This window comes from Leiobunum rupestre, chromosome 2, assembly GCF_980474605.1.
Source record: "Leiobunum rupestre chromosome 2, qqLeiRupe1.1.hap1, whole genome shotgun sequence".
Classification (NCBI taxonomy): domain Eukaryota; kingdom Metazoa; phylum Arthropoda; class Arachnida; order Opiliones; family Sclerosomatidae; genus Leiobunum; species Leiobunum rupestre.
The window spans coordinates 13,289,414-13,299,593 of record NC_143385.1 but is presented as its reverse complement, the minus strand read 5'-3'; the positions used below and the strand labels follow the sequence as shown (position 1 = coordinate 13,299,593).

At 30.6% G+C, this 10,180-nt stretch overlaps 1 protein-coding gene across 1 annotated transcript in view; it reads right to left on the bottom strand.

Moving 5' to 3' along the window:
- Window positions 1-2,018: 2,018 nt before the first annotated feature.
- LOC149956153 (uncharacterized) overlaps window positions 2,019-10,180 on the bottom strand; it is a 31,380-nt gene continuing 23,218 nt past the window's right edge. The window contains exon 2 of the transcript XR_016478164.1: window positions 2,019-2,078. The gene's annotated coding sequence lies outside the window, so the exon portion shown is untranslated. The remainder of the gene's footprint in view (window positions 2,079-10,180) is intronic.

The following is a 10,180-nucleotide window of genomic DNA, read 5'->3' as shown; positions in this document are numbered from 1 at the left end:
AGTGTCCCGGAGTCTAAGTTAATTTTGAGGTTGGTTTCCAAAATATGGTTAGCTAAAGCTGATTTTTCTATTCTTTTGTGTTTAATTTCAGCGATAGGTTCTTTATCTCGTTTATTTGGGCTATGTTCTGTCTGCCCTATATATTCTTTATTGCATTCACATTTAAAGAAATAAATTCCTGGTTTGTCTTCAGGTTTTATGGGGTCTTTTAAGGATTTGTGGTTAATATTTTTTTGATGGGTCTGAATGCAATGTTACAGTTATAGGTACTTTTAAAACTATTGACAATTTTTGATGACAGAGTCGGGTAAAAAGGAATGCAAACAATAGCATTGTTTTTGTTAAAGGCTTTAAGTGTGGTTATCTTAGCTACGTCATTAGAACTATTAAATTTTTGACGGGCTTTATCAACAACAATGGGGTTAAATCCCCTATCAAGTGCTACCAGCTTAAGAAAACCCAATTCAGAATTTAAATGTTTTTAAATAAAATATTTTTGTGCACTTGAAATAACGTTGTATACCTACCTTTTTATTAGTATATTTGTGCAAGTTTGAGCTAATAATTTTAACCTTTTAAAAAATATAAATTGGCTGCTCGATAGATTCTACCTCACGCGGCGTGCTGGTTATCCTTGATACAAAATCTTTTCAAATTAATTCTATATTTCCTGAGCACGAACAATCAATTTATCTCAAGAATGAGCAAGCGGATAAAACAAATTATGTTTTATTAAGGTGTGTCAGTTTAATAATATTTATTATTTCCATGTTTTCTTAAGCCTTCTTAAGAAGCAAATTAAGTCAAACGATAGACTTAAATTTAAAAGGAAATGCGCTCTTTATTTGACAGAAAATAGATTGGTGATTACTGTTTGATAAAAATAGGTAATAAAGTAGACCACTATTAACCAGTACACTACAATATCTGGGCCCATTTCTCTATTTAACATCTCTATTAAGTTTTTTTAACCAATTTCGTATAGCTTTCCTGAAGTTATTAAAGTCTTATATTTTATGTACACACTTGTTGTAATCTTCTTTATCAAGTACAATATTATCATTGCTTTTGTTCGCTCTACATTTCTGTTCTGAGTAAAATCTTTTTGAAAACATTTTCTTATAACCATGGTTTTGGTTCACACGCTTTAGATTGGGTAGTCGATACTTCATTTATAATTAACTCTGCCAATTTTATATCGAGGGCACCCGGCAAGGCCAAATCTTCATTCTAGAGTTTCTTCTTGATCTTTCGTGAGCACAGCTTTTGACCGATTGACTATTGTTTTTTAAAATGTTAAAAAAGGATCGGGAAGCAGTATGAAACCTTATTCCCAAAATCATTCGCTGAAGTAATTTGAAGTTTGTGCGTGAAGTGAATCCACTATCTTTGGAAGCCATCATCAGATGTTAATTATTTAAAAAGATATATTTATTCTATATTCTTCTTTATTTAGATTATTATGATCATGGGAAAAACTGATTTTATTTGCGCCTGTTAATAGACAAAAGTGTAGGTGAAACTTGTAGGAGGGTCGACGAAGCTTTAATCTGTACAATCTACTCTTAGCTACAAGTTCCTCCGTTCAAGTTTTCGAGGGGGACTTTTATTTGACAAATGTAAACATACAACACTAAGTGGGCATTCTTGTGTTTGACACTTTTCTGTTACGAGTAATGTTTTGAGGTTAATTAAGTATAAAAACATAAACAATATATTGAAGGAAATGGCGGCTCTATCATTGAAACCTGCATTATGAAAAGGCCCCTGTTATTAGAGATGGCCATGAATATATCCTATTCATCGAAAAACGCGACTTAGTGGAGAGCGTGGTTATATTTATAGAAAAGGGAGCTAATATTTAAAATAGCCAAATGATAACGTCGTCAGAAAGCCATTGTAGAGTATTATAGTTAGACAACTTGTACTCTATTTAGTGTAATTTAACGTAATAATATTGTATATAATTGCTATAATTTATGTTTTTGACCATTTTACTTTTTCGGCGAAAAATTCAATGAAAGCGGATAAAATGAACGTGATGTACTTGAATTCCCCGTGATAGTCTCGAAAACAGCCTTGAACAAAAATAATTTTCATTTTCAAGTCGAAAATATATTAATTTATTTGTGCAGAAGTCTGTAGCGCTTTTGATAAGAATTCCAATAGATTAAAATGGAAACGGACTGAAAGTTATTACAATCAAATACAAGTACAAATGAAAACAGTAGGCAAACATTTCTGCTTATTACACAAAAATAAGGCGTAATCGTTTTATCTACTCAGTGCCGTCTTTTCCATTGGACTCGTTGGGCCAGGGGCCAGGCCCCGGGCCCCGAGTTTTCAGGCTCCAAACAAAATCATTCAACATTAAAATTTAATATTTGCAATAACGGCTAAACGAAGGAAAGGTTTATCTTGGCCCCACTTTTTTTATTTCTCTGAGACATTTTATTGCAATCGGCGGGCATATTTAGTCGGAGCTGATTTCAACCTTCGATAAATTGTTTTCTCTTACCACGGCCGGCGTTAGGGCGTGCGGGGCCGCTTTCCCTCCATAACAAATTTGCCGAGGAAATATTCTAAACAAATAGGGTTCGCTCGCTCGGTGATCAAATTCATAAAATTGCTATACACCTGATTCCCATTTTCCAAATCACAGGAATCTGACCGAGAATCTTAATTTTTTTCGGAATCAAAGAATCATCTTCGAATCTGGAATTGAGTTCGAATCATAAAAGCTTACCCGGAATCAAATTCGAATCATTGAATCGTCTCAGGGCCCTTGAAGGCAGCGCTTACCGCGGGACCCTAGGCTGTCGCCTCGATCGCCTTGCCCTAAGACCGGCTTTGTCTCTCACCAACAGTTTTCCCGACACAGCCAAATTTTTAGGGTGACTATGTTTAGAGTGAGAAATTGACGTCAAACTAGCTTGAAGTAGGTCCATATAAGATATTGCCACTATTTGATACAACTTAATTATGACGTTAAATTGCGGGTTTACTATTCCGACCGGCGGATCGAAGTTTTGTTATTAATTTTCTGAAATACCAAATAATGAATTTCAGAAAACCGAGTATTTTATTTAAACATTTTTACTATTTGATTTTGTCAAATTTACAAAACTATTTGGCATTCCCATAAAATTTTCGCCCGTAAGCCCTGAAACTTTTGCAGTGTTTGAGAGAAGGCGCTAAAATGTTTCATGAAGCATTATCTAAAAGGAATGTGAATGAAATAATCATAGCAAAATGAAAATATACTGTATCCTAACAAAAAACTTTTAGCTTCTGTATCTTTGCCTTTGTTTTGTGTGAAATTTCCTTAGCTCACGATATTACTTATAGAATAAATCGCATAGTACGAATAAGTATGACACTGAACGATTTCTGCGAAGGAAAAATCTCTTCCCTTCCTTAACTCTTCGCCGGTAAATGCCAGGTTAGTTTGATGGCGATAGTGACTATCGTAAACGCATTTAAGTTTTTAATATCATCCTACGATTGATGGGGCCAAGATGTTAAAGCTATTCCATAACGTATCTTTTCCCATTTTATGCTGTAGTGTTATTTACCATTACTAAACAACTTTTCCCATTTTATATCATCTTATTTACCATCTATTAAATACCACGCTTTCATAGTCGATGGAAATTTACTCCTCAGTAGAAGTAAACTAAATATGAACCATTTTTTCCAAGATGGCCGCCAAGATGGCCGCCATAACACCCACCCCCCCCCCAAAACACCCCCAATTTGTTTTCCAAAAACCAATTTTTGTCCTTGGAAAAATCGAAAAACATATTTTAATTTTCACCCTAAATTTCACCTTGAAGATGATCTTTGACCTCGACGCACTGTCCACCACCCCTTAGCCTCGGTCTATCACCCCAACAAGTTTGGACACGATCGAACAAGCTCGGACCGAGATATGGGTGGTAATATGTGACCCCACCAAATACTGACGCTTATTCACTTTTGGTGTCACTTTTTTATTTTTTTTCGTTTTTTCGCCATTTAAAATGCTAATTAGTTATTTGCGAGATGGGGAAACGAATTCGCGACCTTCTCTTTATATCCTTGACAACTTTTGGCCCCACCCAAAATACTTTAAACAACTAAAATAATATAAATAAGTTTTCATTTTTTTCGCAAATATTTTAATAGTTTTATTATTTTAAAACAATGTTAGTTTTAGTAAAAGTAAAAACACAATTAGTTATTATAATATTTAATAACTATTATATTTCAAACAATATATTTTTTAAACACTTACCAACATATGAAACACTACAAATAAAACTAAAATATAATCTAACAAATTAAATTAATAAATAATAAAGAATTAAAGAAGGATGTATAAATAATTTGAAGGCTAAAAAATATAAAAAACACAATGTTAAAAATATTTTAAGTGTATAATTAAAAATAATTATAATTACATCAATTCGTAGAAGGTATTTTTCCTCTTCGGTACAAAACGAGATGTCGGGCTGGAAATTCGGGCTAGAATTTATAAATATAAATAAATTAATCTATTAAAAACGAATATATCTAAAAAATATTTACCACAAGAATTCTTTAACTTTTTTTGTTGCTGTAACATCGCACGAATAAAAACACTGGTTTTGGTCTTAATCGCTTCGGAAGTATATAGTTCGAGAATGTCTGAATTAATTAAAACAGATCGAACGTTATGTTGTACAGTGCCAACATGTTGAATTTGATCTAACACATGAAGTTCAGACTCAAACTTTTTTAAATTCTTGTGATTCCACCACGAAATTTGACTAGTATTACAAAATATCTGCATATATTTGCTAGATAATTGAAGAATTTCGTAGCTAAACCAACCGATTAACATTACCCTACAATGGAATAAATCATCGTACACAATTCCTGGACGATAACATTTTATCATGCACAGAAAAAGAACAAAAGTTTTGCGATTTTTCAATTCGCGATTCGTATGGTGCCACAAAAAATAAGGGATTTAACTTAAAGGAATATTTAAAAAAGGGGCATTTAAACTCAATCGAACCATATGGTTCGATTACTGTTTTAGATTCTAGAAATACAGTTTTTAAACAACGTTCTTCGAATTCTCTACAAATAGTTTGTTTTTTAAAAACACTATTCATTCTTACTACTCGAAGAGAGAGAAATTTTAACGATCAGGGCAAAGAAACTACAGGCTTTAGATAGAATTCACCAGACATCTTGATTCTAGATTTCTCCTGGTAAAAATCCTTTACATTGAGATTTTATAATTTAAGCCTGACCTATATTTTAAAAATTTAAAAATATTGCCTTTGGGAATAATTATTAATTTTGTAATACAACTAAGGTTAACTAATTATCCCTATCCTTCTCAAACAAGTTTTTATAAATTAATAAAAAACAATTAATAATTACTTTTAAACGACCTAGTACAAAATGTACTTATAAAATTTCAGTTAATATATTCAACAATTACTAAAATAAACAAAATCAAACACTATAGTTTAAGCACAATATTAGTATAGGAAAAAGTATATAGAAGACATGAAAAAAACCAAAAAATAAGAATAATAAATAACCAATGAGTAGTTTGAAACAAGCAATATATTGTATCCCAGATGAACTTTGTTTAAATCAGTTTTAAACAATAAATTTTCAAAAAAATTTTTAAATAATAATTATAATAATAAAATAAAATATAAAAAACTAATACTAATAAAACCAAAAAAATATTTATATAACCGATCTAATTTAACCCAAAAAATTAGATACCTGTCAAAAATAAGAATAATAAAATTTCTTGAAAATATATTGGATAAAAAAGATGAAAACAAAGGATGTTTAATATAGAAAAAAAGGGCTTTACACCAATCCCAACATTAAATTAATAAAACTAGTTAAAAAAGAAAAAGTAGATTATGAAGTATTAAAAAGAACCTCCACCGCCTGAATTAAATTAATAAAACTAGTTATTTTTGAAAACATGTTTAAAAAAATATTAAACCCTTTAAAAAGAAAACATTTTAAATAAAAAATATAAAACATTTCAAAAAAATAGATATCTTTCACCAAATAAAAAACAATAAAAATATAAAAAACAAATAAAGTTTTTAAATAAAAAATGTCACAAAAAATTAAAATTTTATCAGATTTGAGTCCTATTTTAAAAAACAAATAAATTTAATTTTTTTAAATAAATAAAAAATATTGTAAATACCTTGAGTCGTAGTTATAAAATTCGCCGACGATCGTTTAAATTGTGATTTGGTCGAGATAATTTGCAACTAAATAAAAATATTTATCTTAATTATTGTAATTATTTTTTTAAATTAGTATTCCTTACTCTAAAGTTGAAACTATTTTAACTTCTTGTCGATCCAAATCATTAATAAAAAATAACACTATCGTTCCTAATTCTAAACGGATGGTAAATCTCGTTAGGCGAAAGTCGTTAGTTAAAGTTAATTGTTTTTTTCGAAAGAAAGAAAGTTGTTGTAATTGATAGAGAATTAAAAGGTCATGTTGAAGATTCCTACGATTTCTATGTTGACGAAACCATGGGATCTTATTTAAATTTGGATATAGTCGCATATGTTTTCCAATTAAGCGTAAAATTTCGTAAGAAAACCAGCCCTCAAGAGTGGATTGAGTGTGGAACAGTAAGCCATCAAACTCAAAACCGTCGTGGGGACAGACAAAATTAATAGAATGAACGTCAAATAGACAAGAATTGTTATTGATTCTTCTAGAAAAAACCGAAGCAAAAACAGCTGGTGATAATTTGAAAGATTTTTGTATAAAGGGGCAAGCAAAAATGATTTTTTTAAAAGGCTCTACTAATGCTTGACACTCAAGAAAGACTGTTTTCATACAGTAATTTTCAACTCTAATCGAAACATCGTTAATTTTAAAAAGATTATAATTCCTAACTTTGCGTAATGCTAGATATTTAAGTGAAAAAGGGTTAATAACGAGAGGATGAGAAATCTTACCGGAAAAAGTCAAAACTTCGCGAGAGCCCATGGTTTATAAAACGAATACGGTAAAGACAGTCTTTTTATAAGGAAAATTTTAGAAATATTTAATTTTTTACATCCTGATTTAACCTGTTTAAAGACAATTTTTTATCAAATACACCCTGCAGAAATATAATTTTTATCCCTTCGTTTAAATTCTATAAGCTGCTGAAATATATTTCTTCCCATAGAATTTTAAAACATCTAACCCTGTAATTAACAAAATTCTTACATCTATAATCGATTTTTAAAGCAAAAATATTAAAACTCTTAGGGCGTTGTCTTTTTTGTCACGGAAAATTCAATGATAAAAAAGCTGATTAAATATAAATCCTTCAAAAAATAATTAATAAGGTTATATTTTTATACATGTCTATATTTAAATTGGCATTCACAAACAATTTTAAATACCATTTACATACCGATAAATTTTAACTAGGTTCTATCCTTGTAGTATTAACCACTTTAATATTCAAGGTTTTATATTTTTGAAAAAATTAATGAAAAAATAAATTACTTTTGGTATAAAAGGGCAAAATTTTACTATTAAAACATAACAGGCTAAAATGGCTTCCACAAGCAATAGTCAAAGCTCCGCGAGTCAAGCAGTTTCAGTTTTTGATAGGCCTGAAGAGGAGATGTTATTATATTCGGACGAATCGGATGGGGACTTTATTCAAGAGGTACGTCGTATGTCAAATCTCGAAGAAGTTGGTATCGAACAATCAGTGAAAGTTAAGAAAGGTGGAGTTTCTTACGAAACTAAAACTCCGAGAAAAAAGGCGAGCGACAAGGGAATATATCTAGATATTCAGATATATTCGTATAAAAACATTAAACATCTTCCCCAAGATGAACTCTGGAAGGGTGATTATAAAAGAGTAAAGTTCTTAGCTAACACCCTATCCATGGACGTTATTCGAATCATAAACTCAACAAACAGGCTGAAAAAGATAATTGACCAGACGGAAGGAAAAATTGTTTGCCCACCCACGAAGGCAAGTTAAACTCATTAATTAATTATTCGTAATAGTAATTAGAATAACATTTTAGACCTGGAAACGAAATTAGAATATGGAAGACTCCAGTGATTACGGTTCGGACAGTGAATTAGACTTTTCATCTTTAAACAGTTTTAATTATAAAAAGTTTTATAAAATTAAAAAATTAAGCCCTAGAAATTCAAAAAAGTGGAAATGTAAACAACTTGACATTGAATTAGAACTAATAGACTTAAACGAAATCCCCACACATTTATTTTTTACAGTATTTGAAAAGATTCTGTCCAAAATTATCAAATACGTAAGACAAGAGACACCAGGTTTCGATTTCCTCAGATTTGCAATTCAATCGGAAAATTTAGAACATCCAATTAACATTAAATTTATTAAAATTGATCAGTTAACTGTTTCTCGAATATTTAACCATATAGCTCGCATTGATCAATCGAAAAAATATTTCTTACTAGATGGAGACATTAAATTCAGTATAATTCTTTTGAAATCCCCACAGAAAATGGGAAAAAAAATTTAGCTCTAAAAAACAGAGACATTATCGATCTTGATGCTTTTTTAAAAACTAAAACCAATTTTTACTATATAAATAACCTCGATAATTTATGCGTAGCGAGAGCCCTCACAGTCGGAATAAAACTCTGTGAAATTGCCGAGTACAAAAAGAAAAAACTTCCATTAACAAGTGTTCTTAAAGAATATAGAGCCTTAACATTCTTTCGTAGTAAATTACAAACTAAAGCCGCTAAGCAATTGCATGATGATGTAGGAATTGCACAAGGAGCTGTAGAAATTGGTGATATAGCTAAATTTCAATCATATTTAGCCCCAAAATATCAGATAATAATATTTAACGCAACGGAAAATTTTCAAATTTATTTCAAGGGTTTTCCCCCTTCCGAAAACAAAATTCTACTTGTAAAAATTGGCACGCACGTTTATTTAGCTAAAAATCTACATTCCATTTGGGGCGGAGTAGCTTCGTGCTTAGACTGTGAATTTTTTTTTATTCCACCACATATAGAAACAATCACCACTGTTTTGACACTAGAAATATTAAATGTAAAAGGTGTTTAGGTCAAGATTTTCACGAAATTTTAGAAATTCCTTTAATTCGTTGTAAACTTTGTAATAGGTATTTTAAACAAGGTGAATGTTACAATTTTCATTTTAAAAATGAAACTTGCAAGCTTTTCCACAGATGCGAAAAATGCTGTATTCGATTTGAAACTTTAAAAACTCACAAATGTGAAACAGCTTGCAACTCTTGTAAAATTGAACATCCTCCTAACCAGCATTATGTTAAACAGTCGACCTTTAAAAAAAACCACGATCGTATGTATATTTTGATATTGAGACTATAATCGAGAATAATATGCATAAGCCTATTCTGTTAGTGGCACAAAGTGAAATTTTAAATCAGCCTGTGGAAACCACTGTTTTTGAAGGTCAATATTGTGTAAATAACTTCCTCAATTTTTGTTTCAACATGAAACTATTTTACTTACGGATGGGAAACGGAAAAGAAAAACAATTAGACCGAAATTTACCAACCTCATCGTAATGGCCCATAATCTGAGATCTTTCGAAGGAATGTTTATTATTTCTAAATTAATTAATCATGTCATTCCCGAGGTTATTTACGATGTAGCCAGAATTCTTACTATTTATATTAAAGGGGTAGACAATCGTTTTGTAGATTCTTTAAACTATATTAATGCACCACTAAGGCATTTTCCTAAAATGTTTTCTTTGCCTAAATCTAAAGGATATTTTCCCTATATTTTTTGGACAAAAGAAACTTTGAATTATTCAGGACCAATTCCGGACGAAAAATATTTTGAACCCAATAAAATGAAAAAGTTGGAATACCGAGAATTTAAAAATTGGAATTTACACAAACAGCTCGAACCGGTATATTGTATTAAATCAGAATCCAGAGCGTATTGTCTTTTAGATTGTAATTTATTACGCTTAGCTATGCATAAATCTCGCATCTTATATAAAGAACTAATTGAAATTGATATCAGTAATTATGGGGGTATTTCTCTATCTGGGGCACTTAACAATGTTTTTATTGACAAGTTTTTAGAACCATATACCTTATGTACTATTCCGGCTATCGGTTTGGCAAGTAGACAGAATCAAAGT